The sequence below is a fragment of the Thunnus thynnus genome, chromosome 9 (assembly GCF_963924715.1).
Source record: "Thunnus thynnus chromosome 9, fThuThy2.1, whole genome shotgun sequence".
Lineage (NCBI taxonomy): Eukaryota > Metazoa > Chordata > Actinopteri > Scombriformes > Scombridae > Thunnus > Thunnus thynnus.
In genome coordinates, this window is record NC_089525.1 from 3,117,492 (window position 1) to 3,143,053 (window position 25,562).

Here is a 25,562-nt window from a genome sequence, read left to right on the forward strand (position 1 = left end):
CCAAAGTGTTGGTCGAGAGGAAACTCTGGCCTGACGATGGCAATTATTGAAACATCGGGTCATGAAATTCATACGGATTTATCCTTAGGAGATCATGAATATGCTAAAAAAAAATTTACAAACAAAAAGTACTAATGATTCCAATAAAGACCTTTTGAATGGGGATTATTTGAGGCTGTACTCACCAGAAAAAGTACATCACTGTCTTTTTGTTCAAACACTCAAAATGACCTGTTAAGATGTTTATATATTACAGTTTTGACAAACAATCTCTAATGGCCATGTGAATACTGACTGTTGTCTTTCGGAAGCAATGGTGGATGTAGTCTAATTTGGCTATAGTGCCATAAAATACCTCCTAAGTCTGTAACATGCTTCTTTCGACTGCATGTAAGCGAGAGTGCACAGGGGTCCGTCTCAGACTTTGTGTGGCAGTTTCTTTTAGTTGTAGGGATTTTAAGTATAATGTGTTCATATTTTTTCCAGAGCCTGCCTCGAGACTGGTGTTTGATCAACCAATAAGCTCGCTGGACGCTGAAGTCCTCAAGATGTGTTGTTGAGATTTGCAAAATGTGGTTGTCATTCCTCTGCCACCATGTGCAACCGACAGTTACCCGTAAAACTCTTACAGAGATGGTTATATACATTTTCGGCAAAGCATAGGGAGGAGGTCGAGGTGGATGGATGTCTGTAAAAAGTGCACAGATCAAATTGCCAACTATCCATTAATACTGGTTTCTTAAAAGTATGACCACAATCTTTCCCTGACTTTAAGAATGTTATTCTAGACTCATACCTCTCAACTCTTCCCTTGAATGGCTTCCCTCTGAAGATGCCTTTGGAGCTTTAAATGCTCAACAGTCCGAAGGAGAAAGACATTTATTCCTGAGGCAGTTTGTGTCCCCAACAAACCACCTCTGTGACAAATAAAGTTTATTGAATTTAATTTAAACTTAACCAAATCTTAACCCCTGTGGCGGCTGATGAGGAAAGGCTAATAGTTGTAAGGGTCATTTTTGATAGCACTGACAAATGTTTCTTGCAAATTCAAATCTTTTTTATCTCAAAAGTATTATTATTTATTCATTTGTTTAAAATTTAAATTTGATACCTTTGATATCATTGACATTCACAATCACAGGCAATACCTATGGTAAGTTTTAAGGCCCGGTCACACCAGAAAGTGATATTTGCAAGTCGAGCTGGTGAGCTAACCGCTAACCTGCTAGCTGGCCTGCCGGGGCTAGCACTAGTCAGTCAAAAATGTCATCATATGATACAAATTAATAATAAGACAAAATGTTTTATGATTGTAACCATGAAGGTTCTCAATAGGTTTGTGGATGAGACGTGTATTAAAATAAGGGAGCCTGATTCTTTTTTTAAAGTGAAATCACTAGAATTTAGGTAAGAGCTTCATCTGTTCGTAGAAGATAGCACTCTTAAAAAATGGATCTTGAGTCTTATTCTGTCCCACAGCATCTCATTAAGCAGACTGCGATAGGACAGTCAGTCAGTCTGCAGCTGCTTCATCTCGAGTCTGGGGGACTAATTTTGATGTTGGTAGCTTGCAGGATGTGAATATCTAATTTTTTTTCCAATTGTCTTTTTAAAACAGCCACTGGAACTGATGGCCAATGTAATTCAATTTTTTTTAAAAATTGAGCTTAAGTCTAAATTATGTACTGTATTTCAAATCTCATGCTCCGTTCTCTTCCACTATTTCTTGCTCTTCATTTCTTTCTCCCTGGCTCCCTGGAACCCCCCACCCCCCCCACCCCCACCTTCTCTCTCTCTCTCTCTCTCTCTCTGTCTCTCTGTTTCTCTTTCTCTCACTCTCTCTCCTGCTCTTTGATGAGTTTTATTGTTGTTTTAATGGCATTGTGGAATCTGCAGTGCAGCTAGACTGGACTGGATGGATTAAACTTGAAAACAGGTAATGAGTTTCTTGCTGGCCCAGCCAAGACTCACAAATTAACAATATCACCAGGAAAGCACTTGTCTCGATCTTAGAGCTGCATTATGCAGGTATTAATTTGAAAATGTACCTGCTCTTTCAGTCTTAATCACAAAGTGGGGCTGCAACAACAACAAAAAAATCTCTAATTGAGACGCACAAAATCTATATTTAAAATGCAGGAAGTGACAAATAAAATTGGACAAGAATGTTTTACAAGCATCCTTTTCCTCTTTGGTCCCTTGCTATGAAGACATCAAACATCAAAACAGGTCATGAACATGCCATCTGCAGTTCACTAACATCATTTTCCAGGATGTCTGTGGATTGAGGTTCTCCAAACTCAAACACACACTTAACCTCTCACTCTGTTTGTTGAATAGTTCTATGATTGTTAAAGGTATGAGAAGAGAATCCAGCACTGAGGACACACTACAGATGATATCTTCTGTTCATTTCTCCCAGACAAGCTGCCACCTCCATCAATATCATTACCAGTGAGTAACCCATACCATTTTATGTCAACAAATCTGAACTCTCCCGCTGCAGAATATAACAGCAATTAAATAGTCTATCGATTATTTGTAGATTAACAGAGTTAACAAGTTTTCAAGGTTATGTCCATATTTTGCTTATTTTGTCTGTTCAGTTAATCCCATGTATACAGATAAAAGGTGCAGGAGGAGGAACCACCGAATGTTTACATTTTTACTTGAATAAATGACTTCAATTAGTAAAAAAAAAAAATAAATAAATAAATAAATAAATAAATATATATATATATATATATATATATATATATATATATATATATATATATATATATATATATATATATATATATATATATATATATATTCTTGTTGATTAATTATCATTTCAGAAATAAAGTCAATGGAGACAAAGGCTCATTTGATTTAAAAAAAAACATGTTTGGCATCTAGGAGTAAGGTGTAAGACATGTTAGACACAGACAGACAGATAACATGGGCTTTTAATTGGTCAGCATTCTTAGACAGAACTGTTTTCTGTTATACTGTCTTTTTTCGCACTGTAGCTTTGAAACTGTGATTGAAAAGGCTGAACATTTAAGAAAAGTCACAGACTGGCCTAACCAAGTAGAAATATGTGCGATAGAAATATCATAAGTCCCTGCAGTTCCTCCAGTATTGAATATGAACAGAAAAATGACTTTTCTTTTTCTCCTCTCTGACCAATCGATTGGCAGGAGTGATTATCCTTGGTTAAGGACAACCCTAGATTTGACCTTTTCTGCCATTTCTCATCCAAGTATTGATAATATTTCCACCAAGCAAGGATGGATTATCAAACAGGCCTTCCAGGCACCAGGCATGGGCCCAAAGAGTCAAGGAGCCCCGAGGCCAGAGCCTTTGTTTGAAATGACTATAAAAATCATCTCTTGTTGGACAATCAAAGGGCTCAGTCAAAACAAGGGATCCTTTTTATCTCCCCTCGCTAAAATAGTTTAGGTAGCACCTTTCATTATTAGCTAGTTATTAGCTAGTTAATTCTGTAAGTAACTTGAGAAACAGCCAAAATTGAATTTGAGCTGTTGTCTAGTTAATGTGTGTCTGTATTTGGCCACTCTTTGTGTTTTTGCAGTCCAACAAGACCAATAGATGAGTGCTGCGTCCTCTCTTGTAAAGACAGTCTATTTCATAAATACTCAACAGGCGGACTCTGGTCCAGATCTGGACTGAATAACAATTTAATCCGGACTGGGAACAAAATTTAACTGCAACCTGATCTGGACCACTTTTGAGTGATGCATCACTATCGCATCAGCTTTCATCATTCAGCCGCCCGCTAGTAGCCAAAGGTAAGGTTGTTGTGAAATATAGGAACTCCGGTTATAAAGTAAAATGTCTTGTTCAAAACTAGCTGATACAGAAAAAGAAAAGTTGACAGTGAAAAACACACATTTAAGGATGACTGGACTGAGACGGGAAGTATGAGACCATTGTGCCATGCATGTAAGAATCACAAAACTGAACCAGTTGAAGTTGTGATATTGAGACTCAAGCAGAATAATTGTCAAAATAAAGATTTTCAACAATAAATGCAGTGAAGAACTCAAGAGGTGCAATAGAATCTCCCAGTTAAACCTGTATGCATAAACATACAATATATAAAGTTTCTCAATTGAAGATTGGGACCTTCGGCATTTAGAGAAAGTAGCTTTCGACAAATAAGGTGTGCAAAGTTGGTTACTTGCAAACACTGAAAGCCAAACCTTACCAGCATCAATAAGGAATTCTAAATGATTCAGTGGATTTGATACTAGATTCATCCACCCATCCATTTCCTGCATCTTATCCAGGTCAGTGTTGCAGTGGCAGCAATTTAATCAAGGTAGCCCAGAAATCTTTCTCTCCAGCCATGTCCTCAGCTCTGCCTGGAAGATCCGAAGATGTTCCCAGGCTGTTCAGGATGTGTAATTCCTCCAGCGTGTTCTAGGTCTACCACAGGGTGCTCCCCCAGTTGGACTTGCTTGTAATACCTCAACAAGGAGGTGTCCAGGACGCAACTTGATCAGATCTTAACTGTCTGTTTTTGATGCAAAGGAGCAGTTGTACTCCTGGTTTCTTTTTGGATGTCTGAGCTCCTCAACCTCCCATACTACCAGCTCCCATACTAAAATGCTAAACTAAGTGGTAAATGCTAGTGCAACTGTAGACTCTTGTAATAAGCTATTTTTTGTTTGTTTGTTTGTTTTGTTGGTATATTTTTAGATTTTTTGTATTTGTCTGTACCCAGGGACCCACTGTCATCATGAACAAGAGAAAGACAATGTTTCTCCATAAGAAAGTGATGAAAATCTGAGAATACTGTAGGTTGAGAAATCATAGAAACAAAAGAAAATACTTATTTTCTGCTTGACTCTTAAAGTTACTACAAAGAACTTTTAGTGGCCCCTGTGGACAAATGCGGTAGTTTTTTCCAGGAAAGAGGACTGCATTTCCCATAAGCACCACTGCCTCATGTCATAAGGATCTTGGCAAGGTAAGGCAAGCCAGGCAAGTTTATTTGTATAGCACATTTCTATACATATTATATTATTTGTATAGCAAATTTCAACAACAAGGCAATTCTAATAGCCTTACATAAAACATAAAAGGCATCAAGACATAATGTGAAAGCAACACAAGGTGTGCCTTGTGTTTTGAAAGTGAGTGAAAGAAAGAAGTTACTTATAGTCGTTAAAGTAAACTTTGTTTTAGTACCGTTCAAACACTTGTAAGGCTGCGTTCACACCAGATACAGCAATGTGGCACCTTCCTACAGGGTTGTATAGAGGTGTGGGCATGTTTATTTGTCCTTTATTTATTTGTGTAACTGCTGTGAAATGAGAAAATAATGTTTTATTTTGTCAGATTCACTCCTTTTTTCTCACTACACCACCACTCGCTCTCTTCATTCACTTTCTAGCTTGTTCTACCCCGCTGCCCTCTGTCTCGTACTCTCAGCTCAAACGCACTCTCTCTCTGTCTTTTTCTCTTGTCATTTTAAAATGAGTCGGGAAACCAACAACAAGCCTAACTTTACTTTTAACATTATCATACGAAGAGAAATGTCCTCCCCTTGTCCTACTAACATCTTTGTACTCTCTCATGCCACATTGCTACATGTAATGTAAACATAGACTCTTCCACTCTATGTGCCGTAAGTCATTTAGTCTGATTTCAGACCTAGTGGCAGGCATTGAGAATAACTATATAGAAATAGCCATTCTTCTCGCTGATGATTTTGTTTGCTTATGCAGGTCATATAGAGGCGTCCGAGGCATCATAAGACTATTTCATAACCAGTTAAAAGTTCCTTGTAGTAACTTAAACTAATTGTAGCACTCAAACTGAAATTAGTTACCCTGCTTTTCTCTGGAAGAAGTAGGAATATTTATTGTAATGTGATCGCTCTCACACAGTTGTAACATCATGCAGGCACGGTAGACACATCACAAGGGAACTGGATTGGTGGTTGTGTTTGCATGATAGGTCCATATGTGTTTTCCTCAGAGATCAGCCCATCACTCAGTTCCTCTCCTCCGTCCCTCCTCCCTCTCCTTCATTCCTCTTTCCAGGCCATATGTCTCTATATTTGATGTGTGAATGTGTGCGTATGCATCAACACAGTTGTGCTTGCTTGCACATATGAGTGTGTGTATGTGTCCATATTTGGAAGCAGTCTTAATCAGATTGTGTAGCTGAGTGAAATATGAAGAGCTGGGTGATTTCATTAAGGCGGTGGAGTGATGGAGCTCATCACAGCTCACCGACACCTCGGATTTCTCTTTATTTATCCTCAACATTAATCCAACAAAAACAATTCACCTAAGAGCCTCTATCTTTCAAACTCTCCCACCTCCTCCTCTCTGTATTTCATTTTACTATGCTATGTGGAAAGCTGAGGCATACGGTTTATGTCTCAGCGTGCTTTGTTCCAGTGTGTGTATGCAATCAAAACAGAGGGGACAGAGAGGGAAGTGAAATAGAGAGCAGATAATGTATATAACCGGTTTATTTACTTGCTTTCACTTGCATCATTTTCCGTCTCAAAATCAAACCCTACACACTAGGAGGCATGGCAAGCTCTGACATCACAAAAAAGCACCAAACAGACAGAGAGATGAAAAAGAGCAGCAGAGTGGAGGATTGGCTAAAGCATGACAGACAGACAGACAGACAGACAGCAGTGTCCATGGAGATAGCTGCAACAATAAATGATGACAACAGTTTGTCTTCAACAACAGACTTTATTTCATCGGGCTTGTATCCGCACCAGAATCACTGCAACCATACAGCTTAGCCTATCGTGCCACAAACCTGTATTAACATGCAAAATTTAACAGCTTTGTTTAAGCCAAAGTCAATACATGTCCTGTCGCTGGATATCATATCATATCATCAATGTAATGAAAACATTGTCTGCATGAATTGTGTTTGAGTGGTTAGATTGGTTTTATATTTTCAATATTTCATCCATTTTCCCCCAAGCAGTTTCATGAGAACTCCAGCAATTCAATTGGACATGCTCCTGATTGGATACCTGACAGCAGAATTACAGAAATCCTCTCAATCAGGCCTGTTTTCAGCAGTGGAACTGGAACACCTCCAGTCAGAAAATTTACATCATTTCAATCAGAGGAGCTGCTGTTGACAACCAATCAGGGCCAGCATGGTGAGGACACATGTCATTCAGTGCAGTTGTGAAGTTGGAGCAGCAGCAGAAGTTGGTGTCCTGAACTCCAAAGTAAAATACAGGGTTTTTTTTCTGCATAGATGATGTTAGATGACTGACAGTTTGAGTACTATGAAGGCTTGGACAGACATTTAAATCTCCTAGTTTAATCATCAGTGTAAAAGATGAACATTGTTAGACTGTACTGTACAGTGCTGCTATCTTGTAAATATTACAACTTTTATTTTATTTATAAACCAGTGTTAATTTTTCAGAGCAATATGTAAGAAAATAACTGATTCCTTGATTAAAATCAAGTCACAAACCTGTGTACATGAAAACTGAAGGTGACTGAAGTAAACTACGACTCCTGAAGTGCTTTTCAGAAAGAAATATCAAATCACCAATCTTAAGTAATGAAGTAAGTAAGTAAAGTTTATTTATATAGAAACATTCACAGACATCAGTCACAAAGCGCTTCACAGTCAAAATAAATCAAACAAAGATAAACAACAGATTAAACACACAGGGGAAAAACAGGCATAAAACACAAGTTAAAACATAAAATACCACACGCTACCTAAGTGCTTGTCTGAACAGGATTTTTACTGCGTTTTAAAAGAGTCCACAGAGTCCAGGGATCTCAAACTTATTGGGAGACTATTCCAAAGTTTAGGTGCTGCCGACTGGAATACACAATCTCCCCGAGTCTTAAAATGTGTCTAAGGGACCCTGGGGAGAGGACCTAAGAGCCCCAAGATTTTAAAATGAATTCTAAAATTGACAGGAAGCCAGTGCAGAGAAACATGATTGAGTCAGCGTCCTCATATAAGCATCAAAACTTATGGATTGGTCAAAAATCACACCAAGATTACACAGATTAGACCGAGAAGTCTAGGGTAGGGCCCCAAGGTTCTGCCTGATCACTGAGCGAAGATTATCAGGAGCAGTAATCAAGACTTCAGTTTTATCTACATTTAACTGCAGGAAATTATTTCCCATCCAGTTCCTAATTGCATTTAAACAGTTATTCAATACAGACAGTCTATCAAGCTCATCAGGTTTGAAGGAAAAGTATAACTGGTAGTCACCAGTGTACAAATGATAGAAGATGTTGTATGAAAACCAGATTGATTTGTCATAGTCCCTGTGCAAATCCAGTGTTTGAACAAATTCTTTTCAACAACCTTTTCTAAAATTTTGTAGAAGAAAGGGAGTTTAAAAATAGGCCTGTTGTTCCCTGACACGGAGGGGTCCAGGTTAGGTTTCTTCAACAAAGGTTGAACAATAGCCTGCTTAAAACAACAGGGGACACAACCTGATAAAAGAGAGCTGTTTATAATATTAACTAAGCGGGGGCCAATGAATTTAAAAACCTTTGAGAACAGAGAGGTTGGTAGGAGATGCAGTGGGTTTGAAGAGGGTTTAATTTTTCTAAACAAGGCTGTGATATTGTATGTAGTGACTGGACAAAAGGAATCCAAGATGGATGGATTAAAGGAACCACTAGTGAGTGGACTGGATGAGGGTGAGATGCCCTGACATTTACAACCCTATCTATAAAATATTTAAGAAAGTTACTACACTGTTAGAGAAAATTGGTAAATTTGGAGTGCCTGGAGAGACAGTATTGTTTACTGTATCAAGCAGGACTATGGTTTCTCTTGCTGGAAGATATTAGGTTAGAGAAATAAGAAGATCTCTCTTCACCATGTCATTGAGGATACCCATAAGTTCTATGAGATGCAACCTGTGTACTTCAAGTTTCCGCAAGTGCTTGGTCATCTGACATTTGTGCCTAAAACTCTGGATAGTTTCATTTATTCATGGGGATGAATTTGTGAATGGGATCTTTCACAAATTCTCCCAAGAGTCTGAGAGGAGCTACTTTATCTAGCACTGAGTAGGAGTGATTGTTAAATCATTGAACTAAGGTCTCCACCTTGCCATCCTTTAAAACAATATTGCTGTCAAACATCATAGAGACGTTAACAGCCATAGCCTCGTTTATGAAACAGGTGCTTCTCATATGTAAAGGAGGCTGAGACTTTAATTTAAAACAAATATCAAATAAAATACATTTGTGGTCACTGACAAATATATCCTTAGAGCCAAGAAGTTCAATAGCCATTCCATATGTAAAAATGAGGTCCAAAGTGTGCCCTCCCATGTGTGTAGAGCCAGATACATCTTGCATAAAATCGAAGGACTCAGTGAGATTGAGAAATCTGATAAGAAGGAGCCGATTGGGCCTGCTCGATGGTAAATTCAAATACAACAAATAGGGTTTATCCGACTGACTCTAGACATTTGTAATTCAAAAGGGCAGTAAGACTGTACGTAAGCTTGTTCCTAGAAATTACAGCAAGTCCATCACCATGACTTGTCAGCCGGGGTGTGCTGATAAAATAGCAGTCTGTAGGACAAAGTTCAATTAGATGGGAATAGTCCATACTCCGCTACCATGTTTCAGTTAGGAACATAAAGTTCATACTTTCCTTGCAAAAGAAATCATTAAGGACAAATTACTTATTTGCAATAGACCAAGCATTGATCAGAGCCATCTTGACTGGCGAAAGCAGAACAGCAACAGAGCAGGCGGAGGCTGGTGGGGGGTCCCAATGCACACACCACAGTGATAAGTGAGGTTGTTTTTGTTTCCACCTTTAGATGTACAGTGTGGACGGGAGGCCCTGTCACCAGTAATGGTCTGTATGGGGAAAGCCCGGGGAGAGGGTTAATGACACATGAGTCCATTGGGGGGAGCTAGCGAGGGGGACAGTACTCTGGGGTGCCACCATAGACATACATAGAGATGGAGGTTTTAACAACCTTCAGTGAAAAAGGTTGTTACAATCATTTTTGGTCAACTCAGACTGCTGATGAGCTGCATCATTTGTCCCCACATGAATTATCACTCAGACACTCCTGATTATGGAATCCCCAGCTATTAATGTGGTTGGGGAGAAGAGGGGACGAGGAGATGACAACTGTGAGTTCTCATGGCAGGAGAGTGCACGATCTGTTTCCACACCATGCCATTTTCAGATCAGGATGAGTCAGAACTGCAGGACCATCAGCTGGGTGTACTGCAGTGCTGTCAGACAGTGTTACGTAGCAGTTGGAGAAGCTTAGGTAAGGTGGTTAGGCCACAACTTTGGATCAGGACAACTGATGGTTAGATTTTGAGCAGAAGGAAAGCCATGGGCAGGTGGGGAGGTCCCACAGAACTGTGTCCTTGGTGGTTGCACTGAGAGAGGAAATCCATTTGCACTGCTCAGAAGCCACAAAGCTGGACAAAAGAGAGACTTTCTTCTGCAGTTTATCAAAAAGCCGTCGAATATCCTCCTTAAGGTCAGGAATCTTTTTGTTTGCTTTCTGGAGTAGCACATAGTCCTCACAGGGCATAGTTGGCGTAGTTGAGTCAGTTTAGCCATCAGGCTAAAAATGAGCCTGGCCAAGTAAGTAGCCAGAGGCAGTAGGCACAGTGTAATGCAGCTGATTTTCTTCCCACACTGCTCACAGGTGTATGGTTTCTTTTAGACAGATGGTGTTCCGCAGTCAGTTTCTCTTGGTTAGGATTCCTTCAGTATTCATCGTTCAGGAGGTTTTTCACAGGGAGCTGAATTATCCACAGAGGTCTACTCCTCTCCAAGACAATCGGATCAGTGTTTCTCTGACGCTGTTCGGTGGACAGATGACGACCAGAAGTGGCTGTTGTCACTGCTATGAACAGTCCTTGAAAACAACTTAAAATCCACGTCCAATGACAAAAATCCTTTATCCAGTTAAATGATATAGCCAAAAACAACCAAAATCCAAAAAGTGTATGACAAAAATGTGACCCAAAACTGGATAAAAAGTCTATTTCTGACAGAGGCACTGGTGGACAAACACAGACGCCGAAACATATGTCGAAGGGAGAAGACCACATAGAGTCTAGTGTTCTGTTGTGTTCGCTACTATGTCTAGGGGAAGCTCAAGACTTGTAGAAACCTGATAAAAACATTCAACATTTAGTTCTGGATTCTGGGTTAATTTTGGATGAATTCACCAACTATGGTACACTGTTTCATTCCCAACTGCAACAATGAAGCACTTTGAATTTGTACAGCTCAGATTCCTGCCTTTGACTGGCTGTTTCTTCATCCTTCATCAGAAGCTGAGGCTCAAGAGAACTGTGAAACCACCAACCAATCATCGGCCATACCAAACTGACTAACAAAATGTTGACAGACCTTAAGTAGGACTCGTAACATAATATAGCATAATTAACTTATCCATGAAACTCCTGTAATTCTATGTTGAGAATATCATTAAAAGAAAAATATTGGAATTGGGATTCACTGTGGTAAAAAATCTGGAAGTGGCTGCTCCATCAACTTTGCAATTCTATGAATATGATTAAGTTGACCTTCTGACCCTACATGCAGTAGGGCATTCGTGACCCCCAAAGGGTGAATCATAAGGTATGTTTTGACTCTGAACTTTCATCTAGTTCCACCACAAGGCTTCATATTCATATCAAAATCTCACGGACAGTTTGCCATAAAATCTGGTTTCCAACCCATTTCCAAAATTTCCAACAGTTCTACTTAGGCAGCAATACCCTTGGACAACGCACAACAAGACAATTTATTCAAAGAAAGGCTGTGAAAAGACATATTGGCATGCACTTGGTGAGTAATTTGAATTGGAATGAATGAGCAGGTTTCTTGGAACACGGTATCCAGTTCTCTTGATGGATTGCACACAGAATCTCCAGTCCTGTACTAACAGGATTGCTAGATTTTAAAACTATCATACTATAATATTTACTGAGTCCAGGAATGGGATAATTTGGTGACTATCTTGTTAACCTAAAGATAAAGCATTCATCTAAAACAGCTTTGGAATTTCTGGAGTCTGTACTTAGAACTTTAGCAGTTCCCCTCTCCCCAGTCTCTCTGCTAACAATATTTAGCACCTACAGTGTCGATGCAGAGAGATTAAATATCAACCTTCCCTTCTGACTAATAGACAAACAATTATATTTCCAAAAAGTCTGACCGTTCCTTTAGATAACTAGCAATTAGGAACCTTTAAAGTGAACATGTTGCATACAATAATGGCCGAGCCTCTAATGCATTTTGTCATATAATTGATACGATTAGACCTGAAGGCTGAAACCAAAATTTGACAGAATACAAAAAGAGAATGTAATTAAGTGCATTGTACCTATGAAAAATTACCAATGCAGTGAAATGCAGTGTTTGGAGTTTTTCATTGCACATTTGATTCAGTTTTCACCCCCTCAAAGGAAAGTGAGTCCACCCAGCTAGCAAATTAAGCAGCGTGTAGCCGTCTTGCCTCTTGCCTGATCTAAGAATAGCCTGAGGCCCCCTTCCTCCTCTACACCTGAACTAACTTGGTTGGATGCCTGAGGAAAATTATGGTAAATATTATGAAAAGTCTGCTGTGAATTAATGATCATGCTCTTACTATGTAGACCTTTTTTAAATTGGGGAATCCTACAGTCTCCATTTTTTTGTTTCGCATGAGATGAAAGTTCCCACATCTTTCATATTGTTACATTCTGTCCACTGGTCTGATATGTGATTTATTTTTTCTGCCTGAGAACTGGCATCCGCATCTCTGTGTTGTTTTGATGTGATAGTGAGAGGCCTGGCCAATAGGGAAACCAGCAGGACAACAGACGAAACAAGAAGAGAAGCTCAGCAAGAGATAAGGCAGAGGGACAATAAGTGTGTGTGTGTGTGTGTGTGTGTGTGAGAGATAGAGAGAGAGAGAGAGAGTGCAAGAAGAAGAGACAAACTCAAAGACAGGAACATTGACAAAGAACTGAGAAAAAAAGGGTTAATGATCAGCTTCCCTGCTGTTCAATCCTGTCATATTTCCGAACAGCTCTGTGTGTACTCATGTATAAGTGTGTGTGTGTGTGTGTGTGTGTGTGTGTCTACCAGGTATTCCTCATGTTGTGGGCACTCACCTCCCTTATGGGACAAAAAGCAAGTCCCCTTAATGTAAATCATTACATTTTAGGGTAAGGGTTAGGGTTAGGCATGTGGTGGTTATGGTTACGATTAGGATAAGACTCCAGGAAATGAAAATAAGTCAGTGTAATGTCCCCTGAAGTGACTTTGTGTGTGTGTGCGTCATCAGTCAAGATAGAGATGATGGAGTAAAGGCAGTGTAAACACAGAGATGGAGAAGGGAGCTTAACTGTGTTCTCAGCTCTGTCTGTGCACACACACACACATACAAACACACACACACACCAGAAACTTAGACTCATACATGCACACATACGCAAAAAACACAGCTACAGATTTACACACTCACGCACACACCATGACATTTGGATTCCATTAAAAGTCTTTGACTCTGATCAATAATTTAATAACCTGAAAGGATGAAAGACTCATCATAATCGATACAGCCTCTTTGTGTGTGTGTGTGTGTGTATGTATAGAGAGAGAGAGCTGAGAATACAGTTAAGCTCCTTGTAAATGCAAACTCCATATATATACGTGTATGTATATGTGCTTGTGTGTGTGTGTGTGTGTGTGTGTGTGTGTGTGTGTAGAGTGAAAATATGGTGTGTTCTCACAGAGGAAACTGACAGCTTTCGGTCTTTGACAGCTAGCCTCTGCTTTGTTCAGTGTTACTTTGCAAATACACGCACACACACACACACACACACACACACCCGCGAACCCACACGCACAAAGTGAATACTTGGTCTGGTCCCAGCTGTATGAGCTTGGTGCTACAATAGAAATCTTTTGTTTGAGTCTTTTTTTTTTGTCTTGCATTGTCATTGTGTCTCTGCTGGCGCTGCTATTAGTGCTGCTATTAGCGCTGGAGTCCACAACACATTTTCATTCATACATCCTCCTCTATTGGAATTTTCTGTGTTTTTTATTTTAATAATTTCTGTTCCCTGTTATACTTAGTCACTGTTGCCATGTTCCATGTTCAGATCCAAAGATCAACTACTGGTCAGTTTGCCATGTTAAATGATATGAATGTTAATAGGTCCACCACTTTGTGCCAGACTGGAATATCTCAGCAAGTATTGGATGGATCAGCAGAAAATTTTGAACAGAGATTCATGGTCCCCAGAAGATAAAGCCTACTGTTGTTAATTTCAATAATGAAAACTATGACTAAATATGCTCGTTAACAACCTTTTTTCCCCTGACATCATTAAACACTAACTGTGACTATATCACATGCAATATTGTTGACAAAAAAGATGAGACTAAAATGTAGTTTAAAAAATAAAAACTACCAAAATCTCTCTTTATTTTCATTGACAAAAAAGAGGAGACAAAATATTATAAACTAATGGGAGGCATAGCCTGCCAGAATATACGCATAAAAAGGAGGAAAATAGACATTTACATGTATATAGTGCAAGTCAAACTTGAACCATTACGCGTCCATGTAGACAGCTGTATTAATTAAAATAACAGTGTATAATGTTTTTTTAACCTTATGTCATTATTAAGTCCATGGGGCACTTTTTTTTTCTTTTCTTCAGCACCACCTACAAAAACTTTAAGCACAGCAAGAGAAAATCCCAGGAAAAGTATGTCATCATAAATAAATAAGTAAACGAGAGTCAGTGCCTTCAGTGGCTGTAACCTGGATGTCTGACAGTTTCTGAGAAGTCACCTTTAGTTAGTACAAAGCCCTGTGCTGCTGCTGTGTTCATGTTTGAATGTGTACATCGTGGCCCTCTCATCGCTCAATGGTGTTGGTTTGGTGTCTGTGCTGTCAGTGTGGGTGTTTGTCTGTGTAGAGGTATACGTGTCCATGTTAATACCTTTGTCAGTGTTGTTTGTGCTGCTTCATTGTCATTCTGGCAAGAGTTAAGTACTTTTAATTATGCTGCAGCATCCCTCGCTCTCGAGCATTGCTGCCTGTTTCTTTGTCTTTTTCCCTTTTCTCTCGTTTGATTCCTTTTTCCTCCCGATTCTCATTTCTCTCTCTCTCTCTCTCTCTCTCTCTCTCTCTCTCTCTCTCTCTCTCATCCTCTCTCTCTCTCTCTGTCAGCATCTTCCTCCCTTTCTTCATTTACAATCTCCCACACACTCCCTCTTTCTCAAATTCCATTTCAGTGTCTTGCTTTGGCAGGACATGCTGAGCTAGTGCCAAGGCAATAATGAGAACTGTCAAGCAGCGACAAATGAACAGGTGAGAGAGACGCAGGGAGAAAGAAAGAACGAGGGACGAAGAGACAGAGAGAGAGAGAGACATGAATATGAAGTACTGGCACTGCTGTGACTACTGACAGTCCACTCACGCATGCATGAACACACAAGTACACTCCCATCCTGCTCTCTGAGCTTGCAATGCAGGCCTCCACCGATACGAGCCTCCACAGCCGATAAACACACTGATATCTAGATTGAAGCTGTTTGTTCTACTGTTCAACATTTTAGCAAGTGTAACATATTTCAAAGAAGCACTCCAGAATGAATGAAAATTGTTTATGACAGGTCAACTCAAACATGCAACCCCTTCTCCTAAAAATGACATTTATATACTACTAATCTGCAACAGATACAAATATGAAAGAAATATGATGATGCTTTTTTGTCACTATAATGAGGAGATATTTTGAAATGAATGGATCTGCAAAAATGCAAAATGTTCATATCTGACAATGTAATTCATGTATTTTCTCTACAACATCTGCTAGTGCTGCCAGCAGGCCAAAAAAAATATTTGCTCAGTTTCTCGATATGACGAAGAATAAATAATGAAAAGATTTTCTCATTATAATGAGACAGTTTACTATTCTAAAACTGTCCACAGAAACCAGAAGGAAAATAACCAAATCTACAATAAAATGTATTAATCATGGCATGTGTGTAATCTGACACACTTAGATTGTTGATTAGATAACTACAGTAGTATTGATCACTTTTATAATCAATCAAAAATACATCTTAGGCATCAAATTAAAGGTGGCTTTTCAGACCATCCCATCTTTAATAAAAGTTGATTGAACAATATCAGATCCATAAACACTGCATATATTTCTCTCCTTTGTTCACTATGTTTGTGTGTATTCTATATGTTGTAATTTGGTACATTAGTTGTTTTTTTTGGATTTTTTATGATATATACACTTATTTTCTATACAGTATAATACATGCCGTGGTTCATATTAAATTGCCAGTGTGCACAATAGACAGTACTGCATAAAAGGCTTCCTGTAATTTATAGACAGAGAGTCTGCAAATATGAGCATGAGATAGAGACGATGTTGTGACAGCATGACAGAGATAGATAGACATCTATGTGTGTGTGTGTGTGAATATAAACTATAGTACATAAATGTGTGCATATGGCATTGAGTGTGTGTGAGTGTGAACCATAAACAATAAACTGCAGATGGAGTGCAGTGTGTGTTTGTTTCCTGAGTGTGCTGACTGAGTCTGCAGCCATTTTACCAGACTGGATCATTCACTTTATCGGTTCAACACACAGTCATTTAGCATACTGTTGCCTTCAGCTTTTTTAAGTTTTGATGTTTGTTGTTTTGGACACACATTTTGATATAAAGTGCTTTTTAAAGCCTGCAAACTATAGGCAAGTTAGTGTTGTCACTGAGAAGTAAATCTGTACACATTTTTCACATCAAGTTAAATTTTGGTAAAATTTGATTCACAAATTCGCACCATTGACCAATAGAAGGCCGTCTTGACAGTGCTGACGTTTGAGAATCAAAAATGGAGAAAGCTGTCGTATTAGCTATTAGCTGTGTTGCACCATTCACTTTTATTTGTCCTCCTCCATCGCAGTAAAAAAAGAGCAGTGGTTTGCAGGCAGGCATGAGACAGGAGACTATTGTACATACCTGTTTGAATAAAGTGTGTTAAGTTATTGTACCATTAGTGACCAACATAACTTTCTGTTAATCAACCCTTCTGTTGTCTTCCCATCGACCATGCAACTTTTGTCCTCCCGGGTCAATTTTGGCTCGGGAGGACAAAAGTCCACAGATGCTATAAATTTTAGTAAAACACCCAAAATTCAATGAAAGTAGTGATCATTACTTTTACTTAAAAAGTGTGTGGTATGGAACCATCCATGTGATTTTCAGGCAATTAGATGGGAGAAATCCGTATTTGTGATATAAAAACATTTAAATATGGGTCAAATTTGACCCGAGAACAACAGGAGGGTTAACATACAGTAGTTATTACTGATTTGGTTTCATCTTTATTCAGAGAAGCTCTGACTTCACCTTCAGATGCAGCAGCAGCTCTCGGTTGCTCTGCTCTGTTGCGTGCGGGCTGACTCACACGCAACACTCACCACGAATGTGGCTGTACATGTTTTGAGCAGTGATGCATTTCTGGAGGGCTGAAGTGATTATGGATTGTCTTAGGGACATAATGGGAACTGAAAATTGCAATTGTGGTTTTAGGAGCTGGAAAACTGAGAGGGCAGCCCCCCAGCTGTAACTCAATGTTGAGTAGGCCAACACATGTTACTAAAATTAAAACAATATGCATAAAATAAAATAAGTAAGAGCGGATAAAAATATGAAATTATATAGTGATATTAATGTAAAGTAAGCTCGTTGTTAAGTTACTAAACTAGATCTACAAGGCTTGGAAGTAAAAAGCAGGTGGATTTATCAGACTGGATCATATTTAATTTAAATTATGTTATTATTTTTTTAGTTGCTTAGTAGCCCCACTTGTTGGTTCCATTTCCCAGGCTCTTTGCTTTCATTTCTCGCACAGTCATGGAACAATATGATGCATCTACTTGCACTTTTATCACACAGAATAGAAGTCATAATCAATAACTAGAGGCTCTCTCCTGCTCTGTCTCTTAGCTGTCTGTCTTTCTCACTTGCTCATTCTGTCTTTCACAAAAAATACCCTCCAGTATGTTAGCTATTGCATATAAATAACAATCAGAATGGTAAGTCATTTACAAAAAGCTTCTGCATAATATTTTAATGACTACTTTGGAGAAGCTAAGTGATGATGTCAGAGCCAAACATTACTAAACATTAATTTTGTTCACATTCTACATTCACATATAATCTATTCCATGTGAACTGGCTGACTGAACTGTTGTCAGCTCATGAAAAAGCTTTAGCATTTGCAGCTGGAAACACCTGGGCCCAGGGCTATGAATGATGCATTCACGCAAACACAATGCCAGCTCTGCTCTCCACACAGTAAGCGGTTATTAAAAAATGAAAGTGCTGTGAGAATATACCTGCAGCTGAGATTAACAGACATATTGAAAGGTGGCACAATGTCAAACAGAGCTTCAATCTCATTCCATTATATGATATGGAAGTCTGTGTATGATCTAGTGTGTAAAATAAGGACTATATATTGTCACCCGATTTGTACAGTGCAGTGTGAGTAACAATAAAGAACTTCACGTTTGATTTGCTACATGTTGTCAATCAATACATTATGGCTCACAGTATAAACCAATGTGTAACTGCTGTGCATAAAGATGCACAGGCTGTTTTGGCTGTTAGATAATGTTACTTGTCAGACCTGCTGCATGTCAAGCCCCAAAGCACCAGACTGTTTTACAAGGAGTGTGTAGTGGGTCCCCAGTACAGTCACTGAGCCTCGATCATTTTAATGACTGCATTTTTTATTTATGTACTGGTGCTGCCCCCAGGTACGACGCTAGCTGGTTAAACATGTCATGTGATGGGCTTTTTACCTGAGCCACTCAAGTGCATGTTCCTGCTGTCATCTTTGTTAAAGGGCTACTCCAGTAATGTACTACTGGACTTCCTCAAGGTTGAGGGACTCACAAGAGGCAGATTTTTGAACAATAATGAAGCAGCAGAGGCTGAGATACCCTGAGTTTAAGTCTCTGGTATGGGTCAAGCTCCAAAAACTGGTGGAACATTTTCCACCAGGCAACTAATTAGAGGCTTTTGTTAGACTGTCCAGCTCCTCCAGAGCCACAGAAGGCTATTATACAAATCAAATTTCGAATTAACAAATTTCACAGACTAGGTGGTGCTCCTCAAACTGAATTTCTTGTATAAAATCAGTGTCATTTTTCAAAATTTCTCCCAATTTATCACATTTTGGAGTGTCAAAATCATTCTGCACTGTTGTTCTATGGACAGCTGCCAGCACATACTATCTCCGACCTCTGACACATGCTGTCTCCAGTTGAGGCTTTTCACCTGCTAAAGAGAAGCTTTACTGGAAGGCCATTAACACCTGAGAGATTCCCACCAGATCCACCCCTCTTTTTTCATGAGCAACATATAATCCCTCACCGGCTTCCCACAGACAAATGTGTTAGCTGGAATGCACAAGTAAGCTGGATAACCTCTACTGGACGGTGAGAATTGTGCCCATGCACCACTTATGTGCCAAAAATAACACCTTTTTGAGTTTCGTAAAATACTGTAATCTTCCTCCATTTTATTATCTCCCTTTTGACTCCTGTTTTTGATTTGGCTTAAGTCAAAGCATTGTAATTTTAAATTTTATTATTTTCTTATTATTCTTTGCTTTGAGTGATAGGTCCACCAGCTGCTAGGTGTCTTGTTTCAGCCATTCGCACGCCTCTTTGCCTATTTTTGATTGGCTGGGAGTTAGGCAGCGTCATGCACTGCCAAGATGGCGATGGCCAAAACCGCTCTTCAGAAACCAACGGGTGACGGGTCTATGGTCAAGGCACAGTTTTGAGTGAAGGTCACCAGCTACTGTAAAAGTTTTAGCCAGAACCATCATATTCAGCTTTTCCTGCATTCTACTTCTACAGCAGCCTTCCTGTATGTTTGCTGTAGATTACTCCACAGCACCCTCTACAGTGTTGGAGAGCATTTGCAACGTGCAAGCACAGTCGAGCATGTATCATTCATTGTTGCGGACAGTGCAATCACACCCGCAGAGGACATCATGCATGGCTTACTGCATGGACCATGCTGAGAGCATAATGCAGCCTGTGTAAACAGTTAATTAAATTAGAAGTATATCTGAAATCTCAAATTCTAATCCCTTACACTACTCATCACTATGTATTTACATCACTGTAACGTGTTACAAAGTAATGTGTTGCTGCCCAACCCTAGTAGACAAGCTGTAAATGTTACTGAATGGACAAACCTCCAGTCCAGTGAATGTACTGGAATATGCACACAGTCTGTGAAAACAAGTGAAGCTGATTTTGGTTTATGGGAGTATACAGTATGTACTGGCTGTTCATGTGGCCAAAAGAAAAATATTTGCAGTATTTTTGCAGATTTTGTTTGTTTGTTTTGTTTTTGTCAGTACACACAAGACTTTATGGTAGGCTTTACCTCTACTTTCCGTAAAATAAAAAGTAAGATGCACATGAACAGCTTGGTAAGATTTCATCATATCTCCTGTTGTTTTATCTGTACAGTGACTATTCTGTCTACAGGGCAGGATGTGTCTGATTTCAAAGGATATTGAAGAAAAACACCTCTAACCAACAGAAAATAAAATACAGCTCATTTGGCATCTGTTAGTGTAACTTGTTAAAAGAATGTGCAGCAATCACACAATTAATCCTGGTCTCCAGCAGTGAAACTCACTAATGAAGCAACGCTTGATTGGATGGGATTTAAATTAATGAATGGACGTAGTAATAATAACAATTATACTTGTTAAACAACAGGAAATTAAAGAGCCAATTTGATGACCAGATCTCACTCTACCAAGTCCATTATGTTCCTGTATCAGGACACCTCAGGGCCTTATCACTGCTTTACCATGGACACTCACCACAAGGAAAACAGCGGAGGTTGTGTTTAATTCACTCGAGACAAATAATTAAGGAGACTGACAAGATGTTGCACAGGCCGTTGAGTATAGGATTGGATAGTAGTTGGTGGATGGTGCCTGTGCAAAAGTAAATCGAGTCAACTGGCAACATTCAGCAGAAAGTATACATCAGTGTTCCTGATGAGAGACTTTGGAGCAAAGAAATGTTGATAAATGTGTAGAGGTATTTCTTTAGGCCACTTTGATATTTACCATGTTTATTGGCAATATAGTCATCATGAAGCTGCAATCTCAGTTGCCCCATGGCTTCGTGTTATCTTTGTCATGCCTATACTCACTGGTAGCATTTCAGAAGCATCTTCAGGTAGTCTATTCTTCAGCAGACACATTTCCAATATTGTTCAGTCATTTCTTTGTGTTTTTCATTAATTATCTATGTGGTCAGTGTGGTAACATATTTTCTAGTTATACTGGTTGTACTTTCCAGCATGCTCTTTTATCTTTATTTAATGTGACATTTGCTGAGGAATGTTTATTTACAGGACTGTTGCATTCCTTGTTACATACAGAAACACAAACAAACATAAGAAAAAAATAATTGTACTGTTTGTAGGTAAAGACAGAAGTCATTAACTAATACATTGATAAAGAATACATTTATATTAATTATCAATAAATATAGGCATTAAAATCAAACAAATCAAATTGCATGTTTTTTGTCCACTACAGCCTCCATACTTGCTCTGTAAATCACTTGTCCTGTGGTCTCCTTTGAGATAAATCAGAAACAAAATGGGAGACATTTCTATTTTATAACTGGGTTTATGATGGTGCCTTCTAGATTTGCATTCATTTAATGGAATATCATTATTTATCAGTCTACAAAGATTGGGTCCTTATTTCAATACAGCCAATCAAATCATCCATAAAGCGATAACATGACGTTCTATTTTAGGCAGAGCAGACAGTCACACTGAGCCTGATAGCATCCTGCTACACAACACAAGAGCCACAGACTCTGAACAACAACCCACATCAGCTTTCCTGCTTAAGTCTCCTTATGTAGCTTACAAACATGAAAACGTTTTGTCCTTGACCTTAGCTTGTTGAATAAGCTACCAAACAAACATTCCTTGGGGAAAAGTGCACTGTTAACATTTGTTAGCAGGCTAGAAAGCTGCAGCACATTAAACAGCATGTAAACATACCTGCAAATGTCACTTTGGTCTGGTCAGACGCTGGTATACTCTTCAGTACCACTGCTAACAACACACGGTCATCCCATGACTTGTAGCTTCAGCAGCTTGTTTACTTTGTCTCCATTCCATACAGTGTAACACTGGCACTCTGGTAACCTGTCAGCTGCTGTCAATCAAACGCAGACACTGACACATCCTTCCAGCTTGCTGAGGCAAATAGGAGCATTTCTGATATTTCTGTTTCTATTTAACAATACATTTAAAACAAATGTGTTGACATTATATTTGATTGCAAAGAGGGATGATTAAATGTGATTTCAGTTGGACTTTTATTATACACCTTAAAGTGAATTTAATATAGCAGAAACAGCTACAAGGAGCTTTTTAACATTATTGTGATTGATAAAGACAGATAGGATCTAAAATCAAAAGACATTTTATAATAGAAAAACTGTAAAGAGACCACGTATTTGCCAGTCAGTTGGCCATCGCTGCAGTGTTGCTACTCATTTACATGAAGTTGAACTCTCCCCTGGTGTGAAGTTGATGAGATCTCTGCCTTTCATTGAATACTCTGTCTTGCTACTTCTGTGGAAATTAACCAGTACCACTTGTTTTATCACTTCTTGTTGCTGCAAGTATGAGCTGATGTTTATATGAAAGTCTGTTGTGTTCCATCTTTTCAAGATGCATCTAGGAGTGTAATCTTGAGAGGGGAAGCGGTATGATGACCCCTTTAATAACTAGAAGTTTTCAGTCCAAACCATCTATAAAATGTTAAAAAGTTGCATTATATTAAAGTTTCATCAGCAATTATTACCTACAGTCCCTTTATAACATTGATGTGAATACACACATGAAGTTTCAGAGATGCAAGAGTCAAAGAAACATGGAGTTACACAAAAACACTTATATGTGTTAGTATCAGCGTACATAACCCACACACACAGTGGAAGCATACAGTGTGTGAGCTATTGAGAGGATGGAGAAAGAGGAGAAAGAGGATCCTTGAATCCATCCTTCAGACAAGCCGACAGCAAGAGGAGGACAGAAGGCGGAGGACGATAGGGGGAGATAATGAAGGGGAGCACGGGATGAATGGAGTGGCAGATTAGAGAGGAGGAGAGTAAATTGAAAGTATTGAGTGACTGAGAGGAGGAGGAGGAGTGGAGGGTCGAAGAAAGAAGCAGCAGAGAGTGAGGCAAGTTGGCAGTCAAAAGAGGAATGAGAAGCAGAGAGGCAAGAGAAAATAGGGCCTTAGAGCTGAGGAGAGGAGAATGTGTGGCAGAAGAAATGTTTGAAAGGAGAACGAGCAGGTGGACGTGAAGGGAGACTTTGCAGACTGTGCAGGCTGCAGAGGAGGGCCACATCAAAGTGGAGGACCAAGGTTGGAGAAAGGAGGATAAAGACCTGAGAGAGTCAGAGAAAGGCACAGGAAGGATGAACAGTCTCAGTTACAACACACACTGATGACGGCACACTTTCTGTACATGTTAGTGGCTTAAAACTTTTTTATCAGAACATTTTACTTGAAAATTTCAAACTGGTGAATCACAAAAAGAATCAAATGTGTTCCTTAAATGTGATTTTAATCCTGCTTTGGTGCTTACCATCTTTAAAGGCTCTTTGAATTATAAAGGTGGCGATGTGGAATCATCTGAACCTTTTAAAATGGTTAGGGTTAGAGTAGCTCAGCTAATGGAAAAAAATAAGAAATGATGATTTGTTAATATATGTACATGTACAGTACCAGTCAAAAGTTTGGACACATTTTCCCATTGTCTTGAATGACAAAGTGGATGAAAGTGGATATGTGTGTGTGTGTGTGTGTGTGTGTATTAGGTAAAATCATCAGGAGATAAGAAAGATAATACAGGCAGTAAAAACAGCTGATAGCAGTAAAGAGCAAATGAAAGGTTGAGTTAATTAAAAGCAAGACCATTAAAATAAGTTTTGAGCACTTCTTGAAATTATCAACAGAGGATGTTTGTCTAATATGTGGTGGGAGTTTGTTCCGGATCTTTGGTGCATAACTGCAAAGAGGGTGCTTCACCATACTTTTTGCATTTTATTTGTGGCACATTTAATAAGCCAGCATTAAATGACCTAAGCGAACGGTTTGGAAGTAAAATAATTTATATATGTATATATATATATATATATATATATATATATATACACACACACATACATACATACATACATACATACATACACACACACACACACACACACACACACACACACATATACATATGTACATGCATACATACATACATAAACATATATATATATACACACACACAAACACACACATATACATGTACACACCTTCCCATTCTCTTCATTTTTTTTACACTAACATGCATTACATTTATTTTGCACTTATTGTTAAAACTTGTGGATGTATATACTGTAGATACTATTTGTATGTTTACTGTATATTATGAAACTGTATATTCCTTGTATATATATAAAGTTAGATAATTTATGAGGAATATATATATATATATATATATATATGTGTGTGTGTGGGGATATTCTGTGTTGCACTTTGAGACCAGGACGTACTTTATCCACATAAACAGCAACATGCTTCATTAATGGTTGATAGAAAGTCTGTTGTTGTTGCCTTAGAAAAAAAAGACTTCATTTCTGTTGTTCTTGTGAAGAACAAATCAGTTCTGGTCCAACGGGCTAAAATTGTGGAATTAAATTTGTTTTAGAATTCACATAATAAAGTGTAATTTCTGGTTGGTTTATTACACTTAATTTCAGCAGCATGCACTCCTCAAACAGCACAGTGACACTAGGGTTTCATGCCTCTCCTGTTATGGGGGCAGCATTAGATGAACAAGGTTATATTCATTGGGATTTACAAGAGCTGTGTGTCTATTTGGTTATCTACAGTAGATCTGTGAGAAATGATGTAAAGGTTTTGATGCAAACTATGAAAGTCGAAATTTCAACTTTCATCTATTCTTGCTGGAGGATTTGCCTCCTGTACCACTGCCTGAACGTCTTTCAGATGCACCCCTTTCTGTTAATCTGATGGCAATTTAACATGTTGGTTGCATGTCTGAATAAGCACCCGAGTCACTTTTATATAAAAGTCAAAACAGAAATCACATCTTACAAGGTCAGACCTGTAACTCTTCCATATCACTTCCAATACAGCACAAGTCTTAAGTGGATACTGTCAGATTAACGTAAAGGCTGCAGTAGCAGAAGGTCAAACATGCAGAATGAGAGAAATGTGCATCTTGATCTTCCTTCTAAGATCACTGCAATGACTTTGTTATCTTAACGTTCCTCTAATGCACACAAAAAATAAAATTAGTTTCTAACCTATGAATCACTGTGAAAGAGTTCATTTTAAGTTGCTGAGGAGATTCTTCTGAGATCAATCTATGAAACAAAGAAAAAAAATCC